Source organism: Periplaneta americana, chromosome 9 (genome assembly GCF_040183065.1).
Source record: "Periplaneta americana isolate PAMFEO1 chromosome 9, P.americana_PAMFEO1_priV1, whole genome shotgun sequence".
NCBI classification, from domain to species: domain Eukaryota; kingdom Metazoa; phylum Arthropoda; class Insecta; order Blattodea; family Blattidae; genus Periplaneta; species Periplaneta americana.
This window is the reverse complement of record NC_091125.1, coordinates 158,595,491-158,616,264: the sequence shown is the minus strand read 5'-3', so window position 1 is coordinate 158,616,264 and position 20,774 is coordinate 158,595,491. Positions and strand designations below refer to the sequence as shown.

The window sequence follows — 20,774 nt, the reverse complement described above, 5'->3', positions numbered from 1 at the left end:
GAGATTTATCCTTTGAATAGGTGGAAAAATTCAAATATCTTGGAGCAACAGTAACAAATATAAATGACACTCGGGAGGGAATTAAGGGGAGGCAGAGGTGAATATTTCAAAATCCACAAAATTTATCCGATTTGTTTGAAATTGATCATGGATACTACGTATGTTATTAGTAATGGACATACCGAGTTTAAACTCTCTAAGTACAATAGTTCTGTAAATATTAATAATTTTATAAAACTTTATATCGTTTGATATAAAATGCTACATGCACCATATTGTAAGAAATTTTCAATATTTCTTTTTATTTATATGTTCAGAGAAGGTACATAAATAATGATAAGTATTAGTTTATTGTTGGAATAATATAGTAATACAGTTATCTTGGTTTTAATTTCATACTTTTAATGGCACAAAATCAAAAACTAATATCGGAATATCAAAATAAAGATAATAAAATTGGAAAAAACCAAATTTTCATTTTTTCTTCAGTTTTGTCCGAAAATTTCACCTCTGCCTCCCCTTAAACGCAGAATAAATATGGGAAATGCTTGTTATTATTCGGTTGAGAAGCTTTTATCATCCAGTCTGCTGTCAAAAAATCTGAAAGTTAGAATTCATAAAACAGTTATATTACCGATTGTTGTGTATGGTTGTGAAACTTGGACTCTCACTTTGAGAGAGAAACAGAGATTAAGGGTGTTTGAGAATAAAGTTTTTAGGAAAATATTTGGGGCTAAGATGGATGAAGTTACAGGAGAATGGAGAAAGTTACACAACGCAGAACTGCACGCATTGTATTCTTCACCTGACATAATTAAGAACATTAAATCCAGACGTTTGAGATGGGCAGGGCATGTAGCACGTATGTGCGAATCCAGAAATGCGTTATAGAGTGTTAGTTGGGAGGCCGGAGGAAAAAAGACCTTTAGGGAGGCCGAGATGTAGATGGGAGGATAATATTAAAATGGGTTTGAGGGAGGTGGGATATGATGATAGAGACTGGATTAATCTTGCACAGGATAGGGACCGATGGCGGGCTTATGTGAGGGCGGCAATGAACCTGGTGAAGGTATTTTTTATATGCAGAAGAAACCGTATACAAATAACCTGCAGGCAGAGAGGTGGCAACCCCACCCCCAAGCTTTCGTGGCGATAAGCGATAACTCGTCCATGGTAGAACTTTGTTACTTGTAATTCACAAGGTAATCTCAAATCAGTAATAATAATAATAATAATAATAATAATAATAATAATAATAATAATAATAATAATAATAATAATAATTACAGAATTAGGTTTCTTGAATATTTTTTTCGAATATAGAATTGAAAGTACAAGTTTAGTATTTAAAATGGAGTTACGGATTTTGTAGTAATAAATAATATCTTTATTAGTCTAGTATTATTATTTATTATTGTTATTATTGAATAAATATACAAAATTGATACAATAAATTAGGCCTATAGGACTCTGCGTGATTCAATACCCTATCGAGATGTTTCTTAATTTTTCACAGAAATTCAAAGTTGCGGAATATCATTGAAAATTCCGAGTGTCCTGCTTGCTGTCGGAGCATGAATGACACAAGAAATTTAGATTTTATACAGTTAGGCCTACCTGAAATTAGAAATATTAACAGACGCAATGGAATTTGTTTTCCCAAAGTTTGTACATTTTACAGAATCTTAAATTCGCTTTAATATCAACTTGTATACAGAAATAAAAATATTTTCATAACATAAAAATTCCAACAACAAATAATAAGAAAACATCGTAATTTAAATTGAATTTAATATTCGCTGCGAGTCAAGTTGGCATATACATAGAAAATATTACTTCTAGAAGCGTTGTGTAGTATAAATAACAATAACACAAAAAAGTATCAACAACGGAAAGGAACTGAGCAAGAATCTTCTCTAAATGGGTTTTAAGAATCCACGAATTCCTTCCGCCATGTTGTATCGTTCTTGTCTGTGTATAAAACCTGAATAGACGAAGATCGTTGCACGCCTATAGGCTATACCGTATGTCTGTATCTCTGCGATGTTCGCGTTGCATTTGTTTTCTCTTCAATTGTTTCAAGAAATCCGTACAACTTAATGGTTGCCATTTGTTTTAATTTTGTCTGTTAATATCTGAAGATTCTGTAAAGCAACTAGTAAGTAAATGGAACTTAATTTGCGATATTTTTTTTATCAGTTACGTGATATCATTGTAGATAGCTGACGTATTTTACAATAATACACTGAATTTAAAAAGTGGTAGGGATATGAGGGAATTGCAATCATTGCTTATAACAGGTATCGGAGGAATGCACTTAGAATAAAACATAGGCCTAGGCTAAATACAATTTGTTGTAAGATTTAATTTTCACAATCATACAAAATAACCGGTAATATAACTGTTTTATAAATTCTAACTTTCAGATGTTTTGACAGCAGACTAGATGGCAAAAGCTTCTCAACCGAATAATAACAGGCATTTCCCATGTTTATTCTGCGTTTAATTTCCTCCCGAGTGTCATTTATATTTGTTACTGTTGTTCCAAGATATTTGAAGGATAAATCTCCAATTTTTATATTTCCATTTCGTATAGTATTCTGGACACGAGACATAATAACATACTTTGTCTTTTTGGGGTTTACTTCCAAACTTATCTCTTTACTTGCTTCCAGTAAGATTTCCGTGTTTTCCCTAATCGTTTGTGGATTTTCTCCTAACATATTCATGTCATCCGCATAGACAAGAAGCTGATGTAACCCGTTCAATTCCAAACCCTCTCTGTTATCCTGAACTTTCCTAATGACATATTCTAGAGCGAAGTTAAAAACTAGAGGTGATAGTGCATCTCCCTGCTTTAGCCCGCAGTGAATTGGAAAAGCATCAGACAAAAACTGACCTGTACGGAGTATGTTGTAAGTTTCACTGAGACACATTAATTAATGGAACTAGTTTGTTGGGAATACCAAAGTCAATAAGAATATTACATAAAATTTCTCTTTTAAACCGAGTCATATGCCTTTTTGAAATCTAGAAATAACTGTTGTACTGTATCCTTATTCTCCTATTTTTTCACCAACATCAATGATGATGATGATGATGATGATAATAATAATAATAATAATAATAATAATAATAATAATAATATTTTAACTTTTTCTTTTAGCATCATTCTTTGCATATGCTTTACTGTGAGCTAGGAACGGTGATTATGTTATTGGAAATATATTTTAATGTAAAATGATTCTTTCTTCATCATTATCGTCATCATCATGAACATTATCGACCTAGGCCTAATGTTTTCATAGGTTTATAAAAGAAATTCTGAGGCTGTGAAGTTTTTATTTGAATATTTTTCCGGAAGTAGGCCTATAAGTTTTCGGCATCCGTAATACCATGCCGTCTGACTATGGATGGCGATTTTCATAAAACTACTAGACGGATTTTGCGAACATTCAGTAGACTATCTACCAAGGAATGATGATATAGTGTGATACATTTTTTTTTGGATATAAGACATAGGAAGACCACCTCTGCGGTGTAGAGGTCAGTATGCTGGTCTCTTATGCAGAAGGCCCGGGTTCGATTCCCGGTCGGGTTGAATTCCCTGGTTGAGGTTTTTCAGGTTTTTTCCTCAACTGTAAGGCAAATGCTAGGAAATTCGGGCCACAACATCCCCATACATTACAGACGCCATCTAGTTCACAATAATAGAACCAGTACTCAACAATACTACACAGGTCTTTGGATTTCACTTAAAAGGTTAACTCGCTATATGATCAGAGACGTTAAAGCGAATATAAATAACAGCAAAAAAAAAGTACATAGGGAATTAATGTTGCCATAAGAAAACGACGTGTAAAAATGAAGAAATAACTTAATCAGTGGACCGTATTTAGAAATTAGCAGGCTTTGACAATTTGTTAAACGAAAAGAACATCATGTATGGTTGCTAAGTCAAAGCCTGATTCTCTCTTGTTTTATTGTCAACGCCTTCTTCATTGTTTTTATTCATAGGTTTCTTATAAAATATTAGTAAGTATTTTAGGTGTTTATTGTAAATTATATACATAAAATGACGCTCCATTTTACGAATTTTCACTGATTTTCATCGTAATATTTCGTACTAACTTACGTGGAATGAATTGGCAAATGGAACCGATTACTTAATATCAACTCGAAAATGTTCATCTAAGAGAAATTACAAAGTATCTACAAATTTAAGGTATTTGGGTAAAGTGAGATGTCATAAAATTGAGGTTTTAAATAAAATATGAAAGTTAAACTTCAAATCGTTATTGCAAATAATTTTCTACACACATAAAACTCATAAAATGCTGATATTATTTTATTTTTTCAAACCCACTTGTACAATTTAACTTGTGTATTTACTTGGAGAACAAAACTCCATTTACACAAAAAAAATGACGTAATTCCCGTTACCCGAACATCATCAAAATTATTTATAGGCCTACCTACTTCATATTGAAACTTCTGAAGTTTTGTAAACTCGAGGCATTTGACATCTCATGTAATAATATAGCCTATTATTACGATACAAGGTTGGAATTGCGTTTTATAAAATCGAGGAAAAGTTTGAAAAACGAGGAGAGCAATTCACAAACGTGTATTGTACAACATTTTTTGCACGATCATATTTATAAAATTACAAATAAAATATTTTTTTCATTGAAAATTTAGAGCAATATTATTCCAAAGCCTTCGCAAAACTATACTGTAATGGTAACTAAGTAACAATAAGTGCACTGTAATAGATCTATTTCAGTATAGTTTTATCACAGTCTACTATATACAGTCACGAAGCTCAATACGTAGTAAATATGCATCCATAGATAGTTGCTAACCACTAGGATCGCTACTATCGCCTCATTACAAACAATGCGACATAGTACCTGCACAGTCTATTGTTCCTAGTGCCCTCAAAACTCAAGCTTTGTGAGTGTATATACTAGACTGTGGTTTTATATTATGACTTATGAAGAATTGTTTCCATGGCAACAAATTTCTGTGTGGGGATTTTAACTTTCAAGGGCTAAAAACAATATTATCTGGAAATACAAGAAAAAACGCGATCTTGCAAAAACTTATTTGCTACGTATTATTGCAGCAACATCTTAAACATTTATAGTTAAAAGAAAAGAATCTCAAAATGCCGCTTACAAATTTTATCATTCACATCTCTTTTAAATCCTTATTAAAATTACGAGAAACTAATGTTACGTATGATTACAATATAGTCTACACATATCTAGCTATTTTGTGTATTTGTGTACAATTAATTGCATTAATGTAACAATTTTAAACCGTACAATTGTTAAAGAAGTTATGTAGGACCAATGTTAATTTTTATAGAGAGTGCCTTTTTTTATAGAATTCAGAAAATGACACTTCATATTTTGCCGTGTGACGCCTATATTCGGCCTACACTAGTAGAAAAAATGAAAGGACTTTGTGGAACAGAAATTCTACTTCGGTTGCCATGGTAATTTTTATGTCGCATGCGATAAACTAAGTGAAACAGTCCATTATTATATTCAAGGGGAGACCGCTTGTATACATAACCTACTTGGAAGAGTTGATTGTAATCCATGGGGGAGTAGCAATATATTAAAAAAATAATATTATTCAGTTGTGCCTTGACAGACGCGTGCACAATGCATGCGTAACTATAAAAAGTTCATACAAACTTGGCATTACACACATATAGATGGATAAGAAAGTTTTTTAATTCTCCTCCTATTATTATTATTATTATTATTATTATTATTATTATTATTATTATTATTATTATTATTATTTCAGGACTAATTGTTATTCCGTTCATCAGACACTTTCAAATCTTACAGCAAATTGTATCGTATTCATTTATCAGAATTCCATTACCCTAATTCTTGTATAGACGTACGTTAGACGCAATCAGATTTGCTTATCTACCCAGTCCAATTTTGAGTGAATATATTGTTTCTATTTATAAATGTATTTTGAATAATAATAAATTTCCCAGGGAATACACAAGCTAAATTCTACAAGTGAGTGTGCAAAAAACAAATGAATACTAGCATTTGATGCGTTTTATTTGTGTAGAAAGTGATTTGCAATGAGGGTCCGATATTTAATTTTCATTTCACTCCAAACTCATTTTATGACTGATCTCCCTTTACCCGAACACCATCGAATAAATTGTAAACCGTTGTAATAATTCGTAACACGAGAGAGAAACTGAATTTTTACGAAACGCGTAAGTTGTATGAGAAATGTACACGTGTTACCTTGGTGATATATTTTTTTTAATTCTACAGTCATTTTTCTTCTATCCGTAAAAATTTATTGAAACTAGCCGAACACCATCGAATTGTAATCCATTATAATCATTCGTAACATGAGAGCGAAACTGAATTTTTACGAAACGCGTAAATTGTATGAGAAATACACGTGTTACCTTGGTGATAATTTTTTTTAATTCTACAGTCATTTTCCTTCTATCCGTAAGAATTTATTGAAACTAGTCGAATATTGTAAACCATTATAATCATTCGTAACATGACAGAGAAACTGAATTTTTACGAAACGCGTAAATTATATGAGAAATACACGTGTTACCTTGGTGATAGTTTTTTTTCTTTAATTATGCAGTCATTTTTCTTCTATCCGTAAGAATTTATTGGAACTAGTCTTGTTTCATTTGTCTATATTTTTGCTCAATCTGTTTGTGTTATTTGCGTACTAATGCCTGTAACAGCGGCGTGTTCAGATAGGGGGCATTGCCACTCAATCCCTCTCAAAGATTTGAGAAGTCTTTCCGCTTTCTCTTTCAAAGGATATCTGCCTACGAAGAGAGAACAGAAACACGAGGTCTTCGGGGAAAATAATGATTATCTTTAGGCCTATAAGAAAGAATCTTAGAATTTTAGCCTCTTCTCCTTGTTTCTGTAGGCTATCTTTCATAGCTTTCGATTGTTGCTGTCCAAGGCCCCTTATAGACGAAGTCATTTGTTTTTTATTTCATTATACGGCCTTAGATGGCAGTTATTTTAATTTTAAAACTCATTTATCTCATTAAATATCAGTCCTATCAAAATTTTTCAAGGAATAAAACTTATCGGAAATTATTTTTAAAGAAACTTTTGTTATGTAACATTTTTCATGAAAATCAATAATACGCGAGATATTTCGATTTATTTAATTCAGGCCCCCTTATAACTCTCCTTTTAAATAATGTATTTTCAATGCCATATAGCCTAAAATCTAAGTTACAACGAAAATAATTTATATTCCAATTTTCATCGAAATCCGTTCATCCATTATCGCGTGAAAAGGTAACAAACATACAGACAGACAGACATACAAACAAAAATTTCAAAAGGGCGATTTTCGGTTTCAGGGTGGTTAATTTTATATGTTAGGACCAATTATTTTTGGAAAATCGAAAATTACCAGAAAAATTTCGGCTACAGATTTATTATTAGTATAGATGTCTCTTATAACCCTCCATGTTTCTTAACCTGTATCCACGCCTGTAGTCCTTAGAGTTCTGACATTTTTAGAGTACACGGTAGGATTCTCTTATGTGGCAGGCTATCAGTTTGACTCCAAACCTGCAACTAGGTGGACGCATATTATGACATTGAAAGCGGTCAAGTTGCTGGAAAGGACCATTGCCTAATAGAGACCTGGACACTCGCTATAGTTTTAGTGTTAAAAAAAGAGTAAAATAGAACGAAAACGCGATATCTGGCGGCAAAAACTGGAGCTATCTGGTCTAACAGTACTAAAGGATTTGATGATAATGCAAATGTTTGAAGACTTTAGCCTACTGCCAGATCTCGCTTTGGCATAGGCCTACAGTTTTGTGTTGAAATTTAAAACAGTTTTTATTCTCTTTCGCATTGTTGTCCAAGTCCTGCGTGCCTAAGAGGCAATGGCGGGATTCGAATCTATTTATCTGGCTTCTTTACAACATTAGACATATCCAAAGTTTAGGTCTCTTTTTTCTTGAATTTTTGTATACAAGCCTAAGCGAAATTTGGACTCAAGATGTGTGATTAAACCAACTTTTAGCCATGAAACTTAAAAAAAGTATCTTACACGTATATTACCCCAAAACTTTTTAACATGCTAAATATTTTCAAACGCCTTACAGACTACAATATGAACCCATAAGTTTAGGCCTATTAAGTACCTATATAGAGTGTTAGTTGGGAGGTCGGAGGCAAAAATATCTCTGGGGAGGCCGAAAAGTAGATGTGAGGATAATTAGAATAATAGTAGGTGCCAAATCTAGGGAATCGTGTAGGACTATTTTCAAAAAACTACAAATAATGCCCATGGCTTGTCAGTGTATCTTTTCATTAATAGTCTTCCTCGTATGTAATCGTGAAAACTTTGTAACTAATTCAACAGTTCATAGCATAAATACACGTCAAAAATGACTTTCATGCTCCATCGGCAAGTCTATCGTGCTATCAAAAAGGAGTACGTTATATGGCAGTAAAAATTTTTAATAGCTTCCCTATCGATATAAAAAATGAAACTCAAAACATAAAATTATTTAGGGCCAAATTAAAGAAGTACCTAATTTCTCATGCCTTCTATTCTGTAGGTGAATTCATGACATTCAATAACACTTCATGAAATTGATACTAAAACTTTGTGTTGTACTAGTAGACTATATTGTAAATCTCTTCTGTATATATTTCATCTAGACTGTGACTATAAATTAAGATTTTATAATAGTATTACGTTTTTTGAATTGTTCCATATTCTAGCTGTAAGCATGTATAAATACCATCGAATGTTAATAAATACAATACAATATAAAAATGGATTTGAGGGAGGTGGGATATGATGGTAGAAACTGGATTAATCTTGCCCAGGATAGGGAACGATGGAGGGCTTATATGAGGGCGGCAATGAACCTCCGGATTCCTTAAAACCATTTGTAAGTAAGTAAGTAAGTTTATGAAGTATGAATAGCTGAAAATTCGTCACTATGTGCTATAAAACAGTGATTGTCAACCGGTGGCCGCGGTCCTCTGAGGTCCGAAGACCAGTTAATAGGGGACTGCGAAGAAATAGCCAATAATAATAATAATAATAATAATAATAATAATAATAATAATAATAATAATAATAATAATAATTTTTAAAAGTTATTGTGGAGTCGCACTAAAGTAATATGAGGAAAGGGGGCCTCATTATTAAAAGATTGAGAAATACTGTAGAATATATTATCACACAGAAGGTACAGTAGATTATAATAGAAGTAGGCTATAGACCTAAATAGGCTATAGAGAGAAATGCAGCGTTTTGAACTGCCATGAGCTAGTAATTTATCCGACGCCCAAGCGTATAGAAAGTGTCAACCTCTCAATTTACGCGTTTTGATCGAATTTGTAAATTGGTGCCTGTTTTCCATTTCATTTAATACGAAACATGAACACCCATAACAACAGAGATGTCATTAAAATATTGGCTTTCGCTCTACATTACGGAATTATTTATAGACTACAATGACGAGCGTTACACTTATTGTTATGGAAGCGATCGATAGCAGTGTGTGAGCTTTCCATAAGAACTGGACGTAATATAGTTTTTTTATCTTTATTACATCACAAAGCGGGAATACATCGAGAATATGTGGTAAGAACGTAGGAAAGTGTTCTTCATAATAGACTTCGGTATAATTCTTATATAAACGAATTCTTTTGTTATAGGAACGTTAATCGCTTAGCAACCAACGCGCAGTAGCGATATGAAAAAGCGTGAGGCAATTGTTTCTATATAGCCTATTAATAAATTTAATATTTTAAAGATAAGTGTAACTTCTGGTATAATTGAAATGATGGAGCTTTCAGATCCAAATTCAAAGATTCGGAATCGATTCCCGGTAACGAAATATAAATTTATGTTCAACTCCCATTGGAGCTGAGCGTAATTACAGGTTTGTCTTAGCGGAGATCTCGCGCTGTATTGATGATAAAGTCAAGATATCTGGCGACTTATTGATGTGAAAGTTTGGCTTGTAATTATCAAAAAAGAATATGGAAAATGACAAATTCTTGAAGCTACATGGTGATGAAATGCCATTGTTCAATCAGTTTTGTATTTAAGAACTTTGAGACGCTAAAATTATTGCTGTTTTTATTTGCAAATTTGGTAATAAAAGGTCTTGGGATTAGACTTGAAACAAGCGAAATTAAGTTTTCGGCAAGATTTGCGTTGTATAAAAAGCTAGATCAGAAATATAAGAATGAATTACAGTAGAACCTCTATTATCCATGGTAATTAAAGGGGTGGGGTGAACGGTTAATCGAAAAAATCGGATAATCCGTAACATAAAAAGTTTTCATAAACTAAGTACATAATATTTTCGTAATTTCTTTCATGGTCTTTTCTTTTAATACACTAGGTAGTGGATCAGAAGTTTCACTAATTTGTCGGTTTTTTTTACAATTCATGTTCGATTTTCCGATAAGTCAGCTATTAAATCATTATTTATTGTACTTAAGTGTGGTTTTCAACGACGGATTTTTAATGGTCAAGGAAATTCCTTGTGACGACTGTCTGTGGAAAGATAGGAATATTAGAGGTCTCATGTTGTAGATTTACAAATTTTATACAGTTTATGTTTTGTTTTCCATTAGCCTAAATCGCGCCCAGTTGTAATTCCTGTCTTGTATTGTGATGTGAGATGAACCACATTTTCTCTTTTCCTAAACCACTCAATTACTTTCACTTTTTTCCATAGTACAACATGTTTTCTTTTGACACTTGTAGAAGACATTTTACACAGAAATTAAACAGTACGGTCATTCGAAGAGTAGACCATAATGCGTAAGGGTAAAGATTTGTAAAAAAACAATATGTAGACAAAATTCGTACTATTATAATGTACAGTACTTCATATATGTTTTTCTGCGAGAGAGAAAGACAGTCTGATAATCCACCAATCGGTTAAAGGGTGACAGATAATCGGGGTTTTACTGTATAATAACTAATAATAATATTGACACAAAGTTTGAAGATAATCCACAAAAAAAGATTACAAATTATATAAATAATGCGCAATTAAAGAATACACTAGCGATTATTCATATAGCTAAAGTAAAAAGACAAATTGAAAGACATGTAGATTAAAAAACGGACAATTCAACTTAAAAACAAGACAACACTGTCTAATGCTAATAAAATGAGAATAAATTGAAGTGTTAAATATGCAAAATGCCTAAGTTCTAAGTCTCAATTTCACAAAAAATGGGACTTGAGTCCTTTTGCAAATTTCACTCTTCAAATATTGGCCTATTATTTCTGTGTTGTTACTGAAATATTTATTAGGATACAGTAATTTAAGCCTTGCAACATGTTTAAATCGGTGCAAATTTTTTTGGTGTTTATATCGTTCCCTAGAGGCACAAACATCAAACATTTTGGAACCGCATATAGGGTCTGTTATCGGGGAAGAGAATTGGATACGTTTGCAAGATCATCCATGATATTGGACCCGATACGCTACTCCGAAACGTTGGACGACGCCTACAATACGGTATAAAAACCAAAAAATCTCGCACTATTCAAATACTGTTTTAATTCGACGATGTTAATTTTTATAAGATATTTTAGGACTGTATTATAAACAAATAATTACGACGAAAACAAACATCTTAGAAATGTTGAAGTAGTCCTACGCAACAGAATAACTTAGATCGAATAGGAAAATAAAGTAGGCTATAGGAAACTGAAGAATTATATTAAGGAGACAAACTAAATTGATGAACAAAGGGGAAAATTACAAAAAATGTACAATAGAATGTAAAGAGTAAGATTTCTTAAGAACTAACCTATATCGGCAACTCAGAAAAAAATAGGTAAACTAAAATGTAGCAGATATCAAAATGTTTTCATTACAAGTCGGGACGGGATGTGAAGTTGGTTATAATTAATAGAAAATGTAATGATACAGTCTTAAAAAATAATGAATTTCGTACTGTAACTTACTAATAATTAACTTTCTATCGTTTCTGTTTCATACAGTGAGTACACTCAAAAGATGTGAACAATGTAGCCTATAGACATACCAAAAAATATAAATTGCTGTCATTTTATTATAGGGATTATACCTAGATTGAAACTACATTAGAATTACAACAGATTTGATGTTAAATTACCCGATTATAGGCTATGCTATGTGTAAATAATATAATTCTAGTGACTATCTCAAAGCGCCTAGCAACGTGAAAAAAATGACAATCGCTCACGACGTTTGATTTATTTCTGACAGTAACACAATAGGCCTATTAACATTTTTTTATTTGTGTATAAGCAATGTTCATTTCTAATTTGTTTCTTCATAGTAACCAGTATTCAAGTGATAAGAAAAGTCTTAAAATAGTTTTAATATGTAAATGGGAAACTACTAAATTCTTGGGCGTTACATTTGATGATTGTTTGTCTTGGAGACCCCATTGCACGAGTTTAATTTCTAAGCTCAATAGTATTTGTTATCAAATCAGAATTTTGAGGACGATAATAAATCACGATGTATTAATGTCTTATTATTTCGCACACGTCGAGTCAAGGCTTTCATACGGTATTTGTTTTTGGGGATCTGGAACCATGCTGAATGATATATTTATTGCTCAAAAGCGTATTGTCAGATGCATAGCGGGTGTTGACAGTAGGACCTCTTGTAGGGAACATTTTTTACAATATAATATTCTTACTGTTTATGGTTTATACATTTTTAATGTTTTACTACTAATTTATAAAAATCTGTCTGATTTTCATCAAAATTGTGATTTCCATACCTACGACACTCGTAACAAAAATAGTTTAACTATTCCAGTTCACCACCTTACAAACACTAGTAGAACATATATGGTCTTTGGTATTATAATATACAACAGTTTGCCTGATGACATCAAATATACAAAAAATTCTCTGAAATTTAAGAATGATATAAAAACGAAATTAATAAAATTGTGTCCCTACAGTCTTGAGGATGCACGCATGGGCCGTTGAAATGTTAATGTTTTTTTTTTATATTTGACTTATTTTACATTAAATTGTAATTGTATATATTTGACCATGTCTATGCATACATTATGCCATCGACAATAAAGTTCTATCTCTATCTCTCTCTCTAATGTTTTCAAATAAAAATGACAATATAAAGTATATTTTATTCGAAAAACAGACAATTCGTTATCAGCTTTTAAAGAAACAATTCTTCGTTTTTTAGATTTATGTAATAATAACCTATTTATTTTGCCTGAAAATTCTCTGAAGTCTATTAAGTTTTCAAACTATTTTTTTGTTTTTATTCTGATTTATTTCTAAACAATTGAACGATTTCATGACTAAATCTAAGACATTAATTATTGTTACGTCTCATTTGATTATCACATCTATTACCAGCAAGACTTTCGTTTATCTCTTGTTTTATGATCGATAACTAATGTTAAGCTTTGAAATTATTTCAGAAAAACTGTGAATGCATCTAGAAAATCTACTTCAACGATATTCCATCACAAATTCCAACTACATTCGACTGCATTTTGAACCCATGTCTTCGACGTGGAGAGCCGATCGACGAACTACGCTCAGGTAGGTAAATCATTGCCACTTGTCCATATCACTTAATATACATTTTACTAATTACACATCTGTATTTAATGTTTATTTTGCATTTTTCTCTGATTATCGGATTCTATGATAAAATGCTTAAAATTATAACACAAATTTCATAAACAAACGTTGGAAATAAATCGGAATAATTTACTTTGGTATTACCACAGAAGATTTTGGCTACACTTTCAGTAAAACCCTAAATAAATTTCATGCTTTTATATTTTTCGCCATCATTCAATTGTATTGAAAATTGTTAAAAGTAGAACTTAAAAATAGAAATGTTTATATGTACAGCATCATAGGTTAATATGGTTGGTATGCATTTTATAAATATGTCACTTATTTACCTACTTTCCCGTGAAAGGTTTTGTTAATTAAATTATAAAGTCCTTTTGTTACATATCGTGAGTAAATAATGTTTTACTAGTAGGAATATAGCATATTAAGCAACAAATCCTTTAGAAATAACGCAAGGCACAAAAAATACACAAACAACAGCGAATATAATGTAATTAATCCATGTTTTTATTCTTTCCTATAAAATTATAATTTTAAAAATATAACTTAAGTAGCTCAGAATTCAAATTTATTTTCTAATTGAATATAATTAGCTGTTGTTCGTAATGAATACGCTATTGTTTTATTTCTTCCGCACTCAAAGATTCTAAATGTTTTTTCTGAGCAAGAAAGTAATATTTACTTTTTATTTTTTATATATAAAGAAATTCTAGCGTCATAAAATGATGTGTTATATATTTATGAATATGTGGTATGTTTTATTGAAATTTCCCTTTGTTTTGTAAACTAAATTTAAAATATATTGTACAGCCATATTGCACACAAACAAATACTCTAATCTTCAGTTTTCTTACTCATATTAACTTAATTATTTCTAATCGTCTTTTCTCAGCAAGAAACTACATTCAATTGTTACATATATTTCCATAGTTACTTGCAATTACAGAGACAAAAGAATTTTAATACAAGTGGACAAATTTATATGAAAATCATAAGAAGAATATAAGACGTTCGTATTTCGAATTTTTTTATGATAACTTTCACTTATCTTGTAAAAATATTTTGTAATTGATTTTAATTTATCTAAACTATATTACTTATATTGTAATAGAAGATCTAGTTTCTCTTCTTTATATATTAACACATTCGAAGCTGATTTGTTACTAAGAAATTAGACTTTCTGTTTTTTTACGTTTCCATAGCAATTATTAAGTAATACACTATCCAAAGGCTATTAATGCAATAAATCTAGCTTAATTACGGATCTGGAAAAATATTGAGAGCATAAGTATAAAATGATATAATATTTTGTGCATTTTAACCGTCCTGTTTACTTTCACTTGGCTCGCAAAATTATTTTGTGAGTGGTAATCTATTACGTAAAACACAGTTTACGAAGTATGTCTTACAAATACTATAAAACACGCCAGCTTCTCGTTTCTGTATAGTGTTAAAAGTTCGGTGATTTACTTCTCAGTAAAAAACTACATTTATTTGTTTTTTAAGTTCCCATAGCAATTATTATGCAATGACAGAAGAACGTTGATATGAAGAAGTTCGCTTTCCGAAAAGTATCGAAACCATACTAATATGAGAATAATTTGTTAACTATATTTTATGGGTTTATTCTCTGTTTTTTTTTATAAAACGTTTTCGTTATCGGGTATCGGTTACGTTTAGTGCGCACAATTTCGTAATAGAAACGCCTATCTTTCGCTTCTGCTAGTCTAATATTAAAAAGTTCAATAATTTTCTTAAATTAAGAAACTGCATTCATTTGTTATAACACCATAGTAACCGCTATCATAAAATAGAGCACATGTTCTTAATAGTATAATTTTTACATGTTTTCTAAAATAATTTCACAAGTGGTAATCATTTACACATCATCAGAGCGTATTAACTTATATACATTTCTCATAACAGATTACGAAAATTATTAAGATATCGTTTCTTTCTAATACCGTATTAAAAAAATACTGAGCTTAGCTTTTTAAGAAAAATTCTACGTTCATTTGTTGCTTCTATTATAATAGCAGCTAAGACTACAACACTTTTTATTTTTGGCGATCGACGACGCGTAAATTTGCTAAAAAATTCACTTTTCTAAAATTATTTCACTTACTTATTTATAACACAATTTACAACAACTGTATTCGACACATATCTCAAAAGAGATAGATATTATTTCATTTATTTCTCGTAATGTAGAAATTAAACGATTTTATTCAGTAAGAACTACTTTCATTTGTTAATTATATGTCCATAGTAACCAGTAAAATTTAGTAGCTGCATTTTCGTAATAATAAAATTGTCACTTGTCTACCTAATATAATTACACCAGCGATCACAAGTTACACTTAATAAATTCTATTCCATAAAAGCTTTATTTTTCAACATGAAACTGCATTCATTTGTTATTACATTGCCATGGTAACCAGCCTGAAATAGGTTATTCTTGTGTGTATGATGCAGTTTTATACAGAGATTGACTTGTTTTCTAAAACAAATTCATCGGCGGACATCATACTTTATAGTTTCTAGTCTGCCCGTAAGTCTTTGATATGCGATATCGGTTCTTCATCATACTAACGAATTCTAAGCGATCTTCTTCAGAAATTACAGTCATTTGTTGCTTATATTGTTATAGTAATTAGTATAAAATAAATATATAGTTTTTTAATATGACGAATACTTTTACTAAAATGTTCACTTTTCTTTTAGAATTATTCCAACCACGGCGATAATCTTTGCAAAGTGATATTTTACACTTTTCTCATAAAATATCCTACAAGATAATCTTAAATTCAAATTATATCAGCAAGTAAACATAATAAAGTTCTTCATTTGTTCCTCAAGTCACTATAGTAACTAGTAGTGCAAAAACAAAAGATTGCTAATATGCGGGAAATAGCTTAATCGTTTATCCGAGCAAAGCGCGCCGTGGTAGCATTTGAACAACCTGAACTCGTTGCTAACGCTGCAAGGGTTTGAGCTCGGTATCAGGTTGTGAGGAAGGTTCACCCGGTGTTAATTCGTGGAATCAAGTCACATGTGGCGAAGGAGATGGTTTTTTTGAGTCCCGCCGGGCGGTGCGGCATAACCGCCGGCGCTTGGAACACGTGCTCGCCGGTTCGGCGTGTTTATTTAGGAACACTCTTGTTCGTGGACACTCTCCCCGGCGTGGGGGCGTAGGGCCACTGTCGAAGTCAATGTTCTACACCGTCTTACGCACATTTCAGTACACTCGCTGTATTCCAGGCTTGCAACTGTCTTGATACTTGCGCTTCGTTTCGCAAAGCTTTAGTCATCTGTTACGCGCAGTTTTTACAGCAACAAACGAAGTCAGAGGCCTACACGGAAGTGAGAATATTTCATTTCCCTCTAAAGGTTAGGGAAATCAGCGTGGTGAAAGACAATTCATGTGAAAATTTTTAACGTTTTTTTTCATCTCCGACGAAAAATTGAATAATTTTTTAATTGTGACTTCAGGGTGATTGAGAATTTTTACATGACGTCACTAATATTTTTTACTCTTAATTATTGTATTGTAAAGAATTTTATTGTAACACAATATCGTTTATGAAAGAGAGTCTACTTTAATTTAATATTATTTATAAATAAATGAAATAAACGCAATGTCAACTAACACGAACCACAAACACGAACATTATCTTCGCAAAAATGAACAATGTAATCTTTTGTAGAAAAAAAGTTGAAGGAAAATAACGATAAAGTATGGTTTAATATCTCTTTTCATCTGTTACGCATTTTGAAACGTTGAACTCGCGGGCCGAAATATTAAAAGACGTCGAAAGTTAACTGAAACAAGAAGATAGTCTAGATTTTCACGTGCGATTAGTTTCTATGGTGATAGGCGTTAATTTGTTTATCGAGTAATGTAAATGAAGTTGTTGCTATTAGTAACGCGGAAGGAAGTCTTCGCTATTTTGTGTCAGGAGGCTTTGAAGCACGAGTTGACGATAAAAGACCGGTCGGCGCACAAGGGACTCGTGTTCACAGCGTCGTCACTTGTTATCAATATCACTTCGCACTTGAAAAGTTATCACTTCGAAGGCGTGAAAAGTTTATTTCACTGATTTATTCTCGCATCACTCGTTCCAAAGCGCGAAGAAAGCTTTTAAACTCGCTTTACTGTTAAAGTGACACGTTTATGTTAATTTTTGTAACAATAACTGTGTGATTATGTCAACTGTGATTTAGTTTAACATCTTTTTCAAGTGTTTATCACTATTTGAAAAGTGTCTTGTCGTTTTTCTTTGAAAGGAAGGAATATTCTAACGAGTTAGCCTACTTGGAATGGAATTTGTATCGGCTTTGATTGACAATAAGCTACTGTTTTTCGAAAAAAATATTTTGATCGGCGTCAAATACTTGTAAATGTACGAGTACTACATAAACCAATAAGATACTTGTAGCCTACATAATTTTGGCTTTTTTTTTCACGTATGTATCCTAGCATTTCTTTACTGACTAACAAATTAAAATATTATTAAAACCTACATTTTCGCAACCTTGAATGTTACGAATATTATTAAAATTTAAGTTTCATATAGAAGTAAAAATGCGTAAAACAGAATTGAATTGAGAATTCTAAGTAGGCTAGTTGTTTCTATCTAGAATGGTTCGAAATTTTCATTAGAAGCTTCGGTATTATAGACGTTACTAGCGAGAGAATACATATTCTAGTTTCTATTACATCGATATTAATAAAAAATGAACATATCCTAATATTTCACAATTTTTTTGAAACATGAAAATCTCTCAACTTCTAGATGTGTGTGTTAAACACATTTATAAAAAATTAGATTGTTTAGTGCAGATCTTTTAGATGAAGGCAAAAGCGCATTTCGAACGCATTTTGGACCTCAATTTTAGTAAAATTTGAAATCTTAAAGATGACTTGAAATTTGAAACATGTTTAAAGTGTTCCTCGTTGCTGTCACATAACATTTTCATACCGCAAAATGCCATCAGAAGTTATACTAGAACCAGCTTACTAAATTAATGTTTTTCGAGCTAGTTCTGTACATCTCCGAATTTTGTCCTTTATGTATTTTCGGGTTTTGATTACGCTACTTATTTTTCGTGTTACAGAATTTTGGTAATGATTTAACGTAACAAACATCGCATTGCTTTCAAAAAGGTGTCGTAATAAGGGATTTTAATGAGTATAGTATCGTAAAACCTTCCTCTGTACCGATGACCGTCACCAAAAACTTTTTTCACGAAAATAAATCTTACATTTCCCTTCACGCAACTGTTAGATCGTTTTGAAACACACGACGGTCGTCGAATTAACGTCTGTATTGAAGCAAGGAGAACGTCACTGGCATTGCAATGTCATTTCTCTCTTGTTTTCGATGCGTCACACGTCGTCATGGTCACAGGAACGCACTTGGCCAGCGCGGGGCGACGAGGACCGCAACTCCCCGGCAGTCGCGGCACCTGCGGCCGCCAGAATCCAGACCCCCGGCACCGAAATTCGCCCGTCTCAAAAATCACAAACGCTTAGCTTCCGCATCGCACACAGTAGCATCTCTCCACTCGAAACACTTCTTAACACTTGTTCACATTGTCACAGTTCACTTTTTGACACTCGGAAGGCCGTGGGCGATGACGTAGCGGCGTCCTCCGTCGTCGAACAGGTGTGTCCTAAAGCAAGGTCGTCTTCTGGGAAGGGTACGGTCCGTAGTAGCCTGCAATGGAGAACTTTAAGGGCCCGGGGGAGAGAAATTTGAGTCTGGAGTCTGGCGGCCTGTCAAATCCACGCCGACCGCATGGCAAACGCCCTCCAACCCCATGCAATGCGAGCTACATAACTTACCATTGGGCAAGGCGCTCACCAGGCCGTCTTCCGTTTCCAGGTGGCGGATGGGCCGGGCCTGTTTTCTTCTGGACATCGTCCTCGCACCTTCTGTTCTAGTCTGTTTTTTCCCTGTCCTTACGTTTTTTTTTTTTTAAAGTGTGTATGTGTGAAACTAGACCCGCACGCTACACCACTGTCGCGAGTACTGGATGAAATGACAAACTTCCCTCAAAATTGTGTGTTCTTCCACCTCCCTTTTCTTCTTCCCCCCTCCTCCTCCGCCGCCGCCTCCCTCCCCTAATTTATCCACATGTCCGCCCCTCTGCGCAGGTCTCGATTTATGATTATCAATATTGGCGGGTGCCGATTATGATAATCCCCTTCGGCGCGGTGCTGAGCTCCTATTGGCCTGCGCGCAGACATAAATATGGATATGATAGCTGGCGGGAGAGGGGGACGCGGTGTCTCCTGCAGCACCCATCCGACGCGACGGCGGATCTCTCTGGCTGCCACGCACTCACGCACTATCATACGCGGGTTATGAGACTCTAGTGAGATGGATCGCGCTTCGGAAGGTTTCGGCTCGCTCGGAAGGGTGGTGGGGAGTGACTCCGACGTCGGCCGCTGGGCGGCGCACCCTGTCACGTCTGAGAGCTCTGGTCACCGGCGGAAAGTGACCACGCCGGGCCGGGCGTGTCTTGCTGCAGCCACTCACAGACGCGCGCGCCGTGGAGGGGGGCGCACTCATTCATCGCTCTGCTTCCGGAGGCTCAGCGGTGACTGAACCGCCGGCACACGGCATAGGTGGCCACAGCGGCAGCGCGGCACGGATTTCTGGCAAAAAACTTCTTCACTCTCACTAGGGCTCAAGTGTCAAGACATTTCGGTCGCCCGGAAGAAAGATGCAAGCAAACTTGTTTCTCACCTGACGAGATGATAAGGTTTAAGCCTAAAAGTAGGCCTCTAGTGTTTATGGCTAGTGATCACTAGAGCCCGGAAATTTAGGCGTTTATTTTGGCTAAAATATGTAGACATATATTGAGGAAATAGGCAATAAAATAATAAAAATAGGCATTTAAAATTACGAAAATACACAGTAAAACCATCAAAATATTAATTCAGTAGGCCTATAGGCTATTTGATGGACTCTCATTGGATCCTGAATAGATGGAGAAAACTATTTTTGGGCAAATTGTAATAGAAATGATAGGGACGATATTCAAATAAAAACTGCTGAGCCATTTATATCTGAACGTACACTTTCTGATGTCGAAATTGC

At 33.4% G+C, this 20,774-nt stretch overlaps 1 protein-coding gene across 7 annotated transcripts in view; it reads right to left on the bottom strand.

Annotated features, from left to right (window-relative positions):
* Positions 1-20,034, bottom strand: part of LOC138706662 (homeotic protein spalt-major-like) — a 769,782-nt gene extending 749,748 nt beyond the window's left edge. For all 7 annotated transcript variants that reach the window (XM_069836208.1, XM_069836210.1, XM_069836211.1 and 4 more), the window contains exon 1: positions 19,514-20,034. The gene's annotated coding sequence lies outside the window, so the exon portion shown is untranslated. The remainder of the gene's footprint in view (positions 1-19,513) is intronic.
* Positions 20,035-20,774: the final 740 nt, after the last annotated feature.